Raw genomic sequence first — 9,603 nt, 5'->3', positions numbered from 1 at the left:
CCTCATATTTTATTATTACTATTATTATTGTGTTGTGTGGTGTATGGGTACGTATATACGACAGCATATGTACAGAGGTCAAAGGACATCTTTTTAGTTCTTTCCTCTCACTGTGTTGAGGCAGTATCTCTGATGTTTCTAGTGCTTCCCTGCATACTCCAGCCTAACTGAACCCCACGTTTCTGAACAATTATCTGTTATCTCCATTGTAGCATTGCTGGGATTGCAGGTGTTTTACATGAGAGGTGGGGATAACAACCTGCTGAGACATCTCACTGCTTTTACCTTACATTTTTTTGATGTGTTGCTGTTGACAGTGCCTTTACTACAACTCCATGAAACTCTTCCTAACACCTATGCCAGTCACAACATCCAACATAGCAAAAATTCCAATATGGCACCCTTGACAATGTTTACTATGCCCTTTCTTTTCCCTCATGTTACTGAAACTGTTAAATAAGTTTAACACCAAGGATCCCTCAGCCAAAAAGCAAAAACAAAAACAAACAGCCGGGCGATGGTAGCGCATGCCTTTAATCCCAGCACTCGGGAGGCAGAGGCAGGCGGATCTCTGTGAGTTCGAGACCAGCCTGGTCTACAGAGCTAGTTCCAGGACAGGCTCCAAAGCCACAGAGAAACCCTGTCTTGAAAAACCAACCAACCAACCAACCAACCAACCAACCAACCAACCAAACAAACAAACAAAAAGCAAACGGATTGTCTTCAATCTAAAGGAACCTTAATTAAACATTCTTGGTTTGAAAATTTATCAAACTCCCCCTTACCACCTGATTTAATTCTTTTATTTGTTTGTTTATTAAGTATACAGTGTTCTGCCTGTATGCTTGCCTGCAAAAAAAAAAGTCAGAAGAGGACACAAGATCTCATTACAGGTGGTTGTGAGTCTCCATGTGGTTGTTGGGAACTCAACTCAGGATCTTTGGAAGAGCAGGCAGTGTTCTTAACTGCTGAGCCATTTCTCGAGCTCTAAACATTCTCTTTTTTGTTTTGGTTGTTTTTTGTTTTTTATTTGTTCTTTTTGCTTCCCCCCCCCCCCAGACAGTGTTTCTTTGTACATTTGGAGTCTGTCCTTGAACTACCTCAGTAGACCAGGCTGGCCTTGAACTCATAGAGATCAGGTATTAAAGGTGTGCACCACCACCAGAGGGCTCTGATTTAATTCTTAGGTAGGTGTGGGATAATTTATCTATAATCCTAACATTTAGAAGGTAGAGGTAGAAGGATTAAGAGTTCAAGGGCAGTCTCTGTCACACAGGGAGTTGAAGACCAGTCTGGGCAACATGGGGACAGGTCTCAAAAAATAAAAGAGCTGGTAAGGGAAAGTTTAATTCTTATTTATATTATTTTGCATTATTTATTGCTAGCCCCTACATTTAATTTTTTACACTAGAAACTGAACGATAAACATAAAAAAATCACACATATCCATACTAAATATAAAAAAGTTGGTAAAATTTTATTAAAAAATTAAGCTTTGTAGAAAAAAGCAAAAAATTCTAGCTACCAGAGCAAAGCAAAACTCACCGAGGCCATATTAAGATTAGGGTTAACCATGCATGGTGGTGCAGGCCTTTAGTCCCAGTAGCAAGCAGCGGCAGGCAGATTCTTTGAGTCTAAGACCATCCTAATCTACCCACTAAATTCCAGATCAGTCAGGGGAAAATGACAACATTCTGTCTCAAAAAAAAAAAAAGTTTAAGTTAAAAATAAAACAGAGGAAAGAAAGGGAGGGGGAGGAAGGGAGGGGAGGAGAGATACAGGTACTGTTAAATAAAAACAAACAAACAAAAAACCAAAAATCATCTACCATAACCTAACTATACCACTCATGGATATTCAAAAAAATCCAAGTGCCCACAGAGACATCTGCACATCACTGTCTATTGCAGCTCTAATCATGATAGCTGTGGAGCCCAAAACAGAGGTGTTCAACAAGAGGGATAAGGGAATGTAGAGTATATTCAAAGAAAAAAAAGTAACAAAGGAACTGGAATATAGCTCAGTGGATAAAGTGTTCGCTATGCAAGTGTGAAGATCTGAGTGTGAATCTCAGAACCCATGGAAAGCAAGCCAGACAAGGTAGCAGTCTCTAACTCCAGTGCTCCTAAAGCAGAAGCAGGAGGATAGCCAGGAGCTTGAAGACCAGCAGTGAATAAAGATATAACAGAGTTCCTGTCTCAAGCAGAGAAGAGGTAAGGACTGACATCTCAACTCTCACGTTGTAGCACACACACAAAACATACATACATCTCATATACCCATAAAAAGGTTTAAAAACTGAGAGGTGCTCTCTCTACATTAATAAAGACTGTTAGGTGTGGTGGCACACACCTTTAATCTCAGCACTTAGAAGGCGGAAAGTGAGTGGATCTGTGTCCAAGGCCAGCCTGGTGTACGTAATAAATTCCAGACTGGCCAGAACAACTCGGTGACACCGCTTATCTAAAAATAAATAAATACTATCAAGAAATAGTATTAGTGACTGAAGAGATTAAGAGCCCTGGTTGTGCCAGGCAGTGGTGGCACATGTCCTTAATCCCAGTACTCCAGAGACAGAGGCAGGCGGATCTCTGTGAGTTCAAGACCAGCCTGGTCTACAAGAGCTAGTTCCAGGACAAGCTCCAAAAAGGGGGAGGGGCTGGTTGTTCTTCCAGAGGATCAGGATTAGGTTCCCAACACTCACATGTTGACTCACAACAGTCTACAACTCCAGAATTGTGGAATCCAATGCCCTCTTCTATAGACACCAGGCACACAAATAGTAGATATACACACAAGTAGGCAAAGCACTCATACATATAAAAAAATTAAAAACTATAAATATGTGCTATCAATATGTGCATGTAAAAGCTAAGGTCTGTCCTGGGCATGGTGACACAAACTTGTAATTGTAGCTACTCAGGAGGCTGAGGCAAGGCCCTCGTTTATCCCTTATTTTGAGAGCTTGTTTTAATATTTAAATATCAGTGAGTATTTAATTAACACCTATGTGTCTATGGCATAGAAGACACGTATATAAGTTTTAAACACCATCATTTTCAAATACTGTTGTTTACTCAGGTTTTTATTAATTTTAATTCTCAATATATATCAGCATCTTGGTAACATACAATACAATAAATGTGCAACAAAAGCCGGGCCTGATGTCGTTATGTCTACAGTCCTGACACTTAGAAGGCTGAGATTGAGGTCTGCTTTAAATTTAAGGCCAGGTTGGACACACAGTGAATTCTAAACCAGCCTGGGCTAGAGTGAGGTCTGTCTTCAAAACAAAAGGAAGTCAATGTCCACAAAGAAATAATTCTATCTTCTTTTCCGCAAGCAAAAGTTTAAATGGGTGACAAGACCAAGTCTATCCTTTTATGATTTGACACCATCGTGAGCTATGGGTTTTTTCTGAACCTATCAAATGGGGATACAGGTGTGGAAAAAAATATACAGACAAAAATTGTAACTATTAAAAATAAAGAGAAAGCAAAAGAAAAAAAGAAAAAAATTGTAACTATAGGGCAAATTTCTTATGCTCTGTCACAAGCAAGAAGAATATGCAATCACAATGAATAATCCATTTTCTGCTAAAATTTCATTTTTATTTATTTCTGTTATAGTATAAAATTATCTCAAAAGTTTAAAAAATTTGCAATTTTAAATTTAAGATAATACATTTCCTAAGAAAAATAAGAAGCAGGAATAAGGTGCCACTACTATCAAGGTTCAAGCTTGTGAGGACCATGAAAACAGGAACAATTCCTAAACTTTACTAGCCACAGAGGACGACAGAAAAACTCTAAGCAAGAATGCTGGCTCTGTTTAGTTTTCTGTTCTGTATGCTAAGCACATCTCCTGAAGAACGCAGCACACACTGACCATTGCCTTTACATACCAGCTCCTGCCAACATGAGCCTCTCACAGTGATTCTATACAAGTAATTTCACACCATAATTCTGTAAAAAGACTCATCAAGATTTTTCTAAGTAGGTACAAATCCAGTCCTTTTAATGATTTTTAAATTGCCTTTTTCTCAGTTCTAAAAATCATATATACTGCCAACAATCAACATCCCAGAATACTATTCAAAGGGAAAATTGTTTGGGGAATATATACACACATATGGGAGGGGCAGTTACAAGCAAATATGTTATCCTGTTTACTTTTCATGCTTATCTTTCAGACCTTGGTGGTTACTCACTACAGCACTGCTTATAACAACAAAAGCTAGGAAAAACTAAGGAAGACTGGAACTGCAGTTGAGAATGTAATTGATCCCCTCCCCCTGCCCACCTGCTAGAATTTGTATCCATTTTTCTTTTTCTTTCTTTCTTTCTTTTTTTTCCCCTGTGGTCAGTTCTTCTACTGAATTCTAGGCACACACAAAACTAGTCTTTCCAGTTTGCTTTTCTTTCTACCCTGCCATCTCCACCTCCGTCTCTGTCTTCTCCCATCACTCTACTTTTCTTAAACAGGCTTTTTCCTTTTATGAGTCACATGTACTCCTATTATGAGCACTGCAACTCAAACTCCTTGAACCTACAGCCATAAGTTTCCAAATTCAAGCCTCTTGCAGTCTCCTCACTGGCTCAGGCTCAGACACCTGATGCTGGCCATGTTAATGTTTCAGGAACTGACAAATAAGTTAGGCTGCCCTGCTTAAAGATATCTTTCCCTTACACTGTGCAGCTCTGACTCCACTGCTACACAGAAGATCTAACTTTGCTTGTTCTGTCCTCCCTAGCGACTGTAGGCCTGACCTGTGCAGAGGAAGGCAGGCAAGATAAAGTAGTGCTACACTGGAGTGCTCAGAGTATGATTACCATCGGAGGCACTGCCTATTGCTTGTAAATTCCTCCTTTGTTTCTTCCAATGTTATTCAGCTTGGTAAAGAGGCTTGCCTTGGGTATTTGCTTAATATGAATGAGACCCTGGGTTCTCATGATACCCCAGAACCACTGGGGGCTGGGGGAAGAGTAGAAAAAAATTCTCACTTGAAAAATTTCACTCATTTCCATACTTAGCACTTTTATTACACATTTTAAAAAAACAAAACAGCTTTGCCCATTTGGTTCATTTTCACCAACTCACTTTTATCAATTCACTACAGTAAGAAATTTGGGCTAACAATAAAATATAAAACTCCTATTTTCCTCCTTGTACTGGTCTCTAAATTTTAATTTGAGATTATCAGTCCAGTGTCCACAATAGTATAGAGGGTACTGAAATGGAAAGATTGAGAACTCAAGGCCAGCCCTTGAGGGGAAGAGGATGAGGGAAGACTACAGAGTCAAGAATAAGGCTTCATATGAACTGTGCTACTTGAGAAGGGTATGCTTGTGGTAGTAACTAAAGCAAGAAAAAACTTGAATGTGGAAAAATCTGGAAGAAACGCAACTGAATGCAGAAACCTAGAGTTTATCAAAGTAGTCATGGTTGGAGATAAGTCTGAGAACAGCAATGTTCAGACAAAGTATACAAATATAGAGCTTGAACCACCTAGATTAGCAGAAGCACAGTATTGACTCTCCAGTGTTTAGAGGACTAAAAGGAACAGAGAAGAGCAAGTAGGAGGTGAGGCCATGCGGCATGTAGAAAACCTTTCCAAAACCTGAATATACTCAAACTGGGAAATGATGAAAATAGGCAAGAACGGTCCACTAGGTCTGCAAAGAAGGCTGTTTGGGGCCGGGTAGAGTGGTGCTATAAGAAGATATGCTGTGGTGTCCAGCAAAATTCTTTAAAAGCCTCGAAAGAACAGTACTCAACTTCATTTGGAAAAGCAAAACAAAAAAAAAAAAACAGGATAGCCAAAACAATCCTATGCAATAAAAGAACTTCTGGAGGCATCACAATCCCTGACTTCAAACTCTACTACAGAGCTACAGTACTGAAAACAGCCTAGTGTTGGCATAAGAACGGACAGGAGGACCAATGGAACTGAATCGAAGACCCATATATTATTCCACACACCTTCAAACACCTGATCTTTGAAAAAGAAACAAAAACCAAAAAATATCAAATGGAAAAAAGAAAGCATATTTAACAAGTGGTGCTTGCATAACTGGATATCAACATATAGAAAAATAAAAATAGACCCATATCTATCACCATGCAGAAAACTCAAGTCCAAATGGATCAAAGACCTCAACATAAAGCCAGCCACACTGAACCTTATAGAAGAGAAAGTGAGAAGTACACTTGAACGCATTGGCACAGGGAACTACTTCCTAAATATAACCCCAGCAGCACAGACACTGAGAGAAACAGTTAATAAACGGGACCTCCTGAAACTGAAAAGCTTCTGAAAAGCAAAGGACACAGTCAACAAGACAAAACAACACTACAGAATGGGAAAAGACCTTTACTAACCCCAAGTCAGACAGAGGTCTGATCTCTAAAATATACAAAGAACTCAAGAAATTGGACACCAAAAGAACACATAATCCAGTAAAAAAATGGAGTACAGACCTAAACAGAGAACTTTCAACAGAGGAATCTAAAATGGCTAAAAGACACTTAAGGAAATATTCAACATCCCTAGTCATCAGAGAAATGAAAATCAAAACAACTCTGAGATTCCATCTTATACCTGTAAGAATGGCCAAGATCAAAAACACTGATGACAACTTATGCTGGAGAGAATGTGGGGAAAAGGGAACACTTCTGCATTGCTGGTGGGAGTGCAAGCTGGTACAGCCCCTTTGGATGTCAGTGTGACAATTTATCAGAAAATTAGGAAACAACCTTCCTCAAGACCCAGTAATACCACTTTTGGGTACATATCCAAAGGATGCTCAGTCATGCCACAAGGACATGTGCTCAATTATGTTCATAGCAGCTTTGTTTGTCATAGCCAGAACCTGGAAACAACCTAAATGCCCCTCGAGTGAAGAATGAATAAGAAAAATGTGGTACATTTACATGATGGAGTACTACACAGCAGGAAAAAAATAACGACAGCTTGAATTTTGCAGGAAAATGGATGGAGCTAGAAAATATTATTTTGAGTGAGATAACCCAGACACAGAAAGACAATTATCACATGTACTCACTCATAGGTGGTTTTTAAACATAAAGCAAAGAAAGCCAGCCTACAAACCACAATCCCAGAGAACTTAGACAACAATGAGGACACTAAGAGAGACTCACATAGATGTAGAAAAAGACAAGATCTCCTGAGTTAATTAGGAACATGGAGACCTTGGGGAAGGATTGAAGTGGGGAGGGGAGAGGCCGGGAGGGGAGAAGAGAAAAATGTAGAGCTCAATAAATATCAATAAAATAAGAAGATATGCTGTGGAATAATCCTTCTGTACACCACGAAAATGTGTTGTTCTCATTGTTAATAAAAAGCTGATTGACTCGGGAGGCAGAAGCAAGGCGATCTCTGTGAGATTGAGACCAGCCTGGTCTACAGAGCTAGTTCCAGGACAGACTCCAAAGCCACAGAGAAACCCTGTCTCGAAAAACAAACAAACAAACAAACAAACAAACAAACAAAAAAAGCTGATTGGACAATAGCTAGGTAAGATCTTTAGGGCAGAAAGAATTCTGGGAAGAAGGGTGGAGTGTGAAGAGTTGCCAGGAAACGCAGAGGGAGCAAGACAGGTTGGAGGACAGGTAAAGCCATGAATCACATGGTAATACATAGATGAACAGAAATGGGTTAATTTAAGTTGTAAGAGTTAGCTAGTAACAAGCTCTTACAACTTACAACTGGGAAGCTTTACTGGGGAGCATTACTGAGGGGCTAGAAGTCCCGACATAAAGTCCAACTACAAAGATTTGAGAGGAATAGGATGAAGAGAAATTGCACCTCAAACATTCCCAGGTATTGCTATCATGATTTCCTCACAACTATTTCTGCACATTTCCTCTTACTTGCCCATCCTGTTACCTAAAAATAAGCATCTTTCAAAACAAACTATTCTCTAGTTTACCTTGCTTCCTCCCTGTTATTATTATGATTATTACATATTAGTAATGTTAAAAAATTCACTGTAATGCTTTCTTACTTGTACATATTATTTCTTGAGGTAAGGTCTATGTTGCCTAATGTTGCCCAGGCTGAGTTCAAATGACAGCTTTCTCTTCCTCATCCTTTCTCTCTCTCTCATGTCACTCTGTAGACTAAGTTGCTCAAACTCATTATGTAGCCTATGCTGCACTCAAACTGACTGCAAACCTCCTGCTTCAGCTTTCCTAATAGCTAGAACTATAGTTGCATGCAACCATGACTAACTTAAAAACTTTAAAAAATTGAGTATTATTAATGTATCTATCATTGTTGTTAATTACATTTATCACTTATTAAGTTGTTCTAGATCAAAATATATTCTCTAATGCATTACCGCCAAGCCCGGGCAGTGGTAGTGCACATCTTTAATCCCAGAACTTGGGAGGCAGAGGCAGGAAGATTTTTGTGAGTTAGAGGCCAGCCTGGTCTACAGAGTGAGTTCCAGGACAGGCTCCAAAGCTCCACAGAGAAACACTGTCTCAAAAAAACCAAAAGAATTAACACCAAGACTTTTTGGCTAAACACAACGCATTTTCATTTATCACTTTCATAAAATAGTTTTAAGGAAGGAAAAATGTATTGCTGTGTCTTTAAAGTGAAATCACAATAGAGCATGCTGGGAGGCTTCTAGCACTTGGGAGGCTGAGGCAGGAGGACTACCTTGAGTTCAAGATCAATCTGAGCTTCATAGTAAGATCCTGATTCAAATTAATAATAATAATTTTTAAAAACCCATAAAGTGAAGCCTTGCTAAAGTGTGACTTTTCCAACAGTGAAACAAGGATTTGAGGTGGCAGTAATTTTCATCTAAATACGAGGGGCTGGAGAGATGGCTCAGCGGTTGAAAACGCTTGCTGCTCAAGAAGAGAATCTGGGTTTCATTCTTAGTGCCCACACTGAGTGCCACACTGAGTGCCATACAACTACCTGTAACTTCAGTTCCAGGGGATTCCGTGCCCTCTTCTAGCCTCCAGAGGCACTACACCAAAGTGGTACACATCTAGACAATAAGCAGATGCACAGACGTGTGTGTGTGTGTGTGTGTGTGTGTGTGTGTGTGTGTACTTATATCTCACACATATATAAAACACACATATCGGGGCTGGAGAGATGGCTCAATGATTAAGAGCACTGGCTGCTCTTTCAGAGGACCCAGGTTCAATTCCCAGCACCCACATGGCAGCTCACAACTGCCTGTAGCTTTAGCTCTCTGGGAGCTGACACCTTTACAGCAATACACATAAAATAAAGTTAAGATAAATTATTTTTTAAAAACACACACACATATATATACAAATATTTAAAACATGTAGATAATTATTTTTTTATTTTAAAGACAGGACTTATCTGTGTATCCCTGGCTATCCTGGAACTCTCTCTTTGTAGACCAGACTGTTCTAGAACTTAGAGATCCATCCTGCCTCTGCCTCTGAATGCTGGGATTGAAGGTGTGTGTCTCCACTACCCAGCTATAAATAAATTTTTTTGTTTTGTTTTGTTTTTCGAGACAGGGTTTCTCTGTGGTTCTGGAGCCTGTCCTGGAACTAGCTCTTGTAGACCAGGCTGGTCTCGAA

At 39.5% G+C, this 9,603-nt stretch overlaps 1 protein-coding gene across 18 annotated transcripts in view; it reads right to left on the bottom strand.

Annotated features, from left to right (window-relative positions):
• Positions 1–9,603, bottom strand: part of Spag9 (sperm associated antigen 9) — a 132,988-nt gene that overhangs the window by 65,736 nt on the left and 57,649 nt on the right. The gene's annotated exons all lie outside the window — the stretch shown is intronic.

This window comes from Microtus ochrogaster, chromosome 7 (genome assembly GCF_000317375.1).
Source record: "Microtus ochrogaster isolate Prairie Vole_2 chromosome 7, MicOch1.0, whole genome shotgun sequence".
Lineage (NCBI taxonomy): Eukaryota > Metazoa > Chordata > Mammalia > Rodentia > Cricetidae > Microtus > Microtus ochrogaster.
This window is presented reverse-complemented; position numbering and strand designations above follow the sequence as displayed.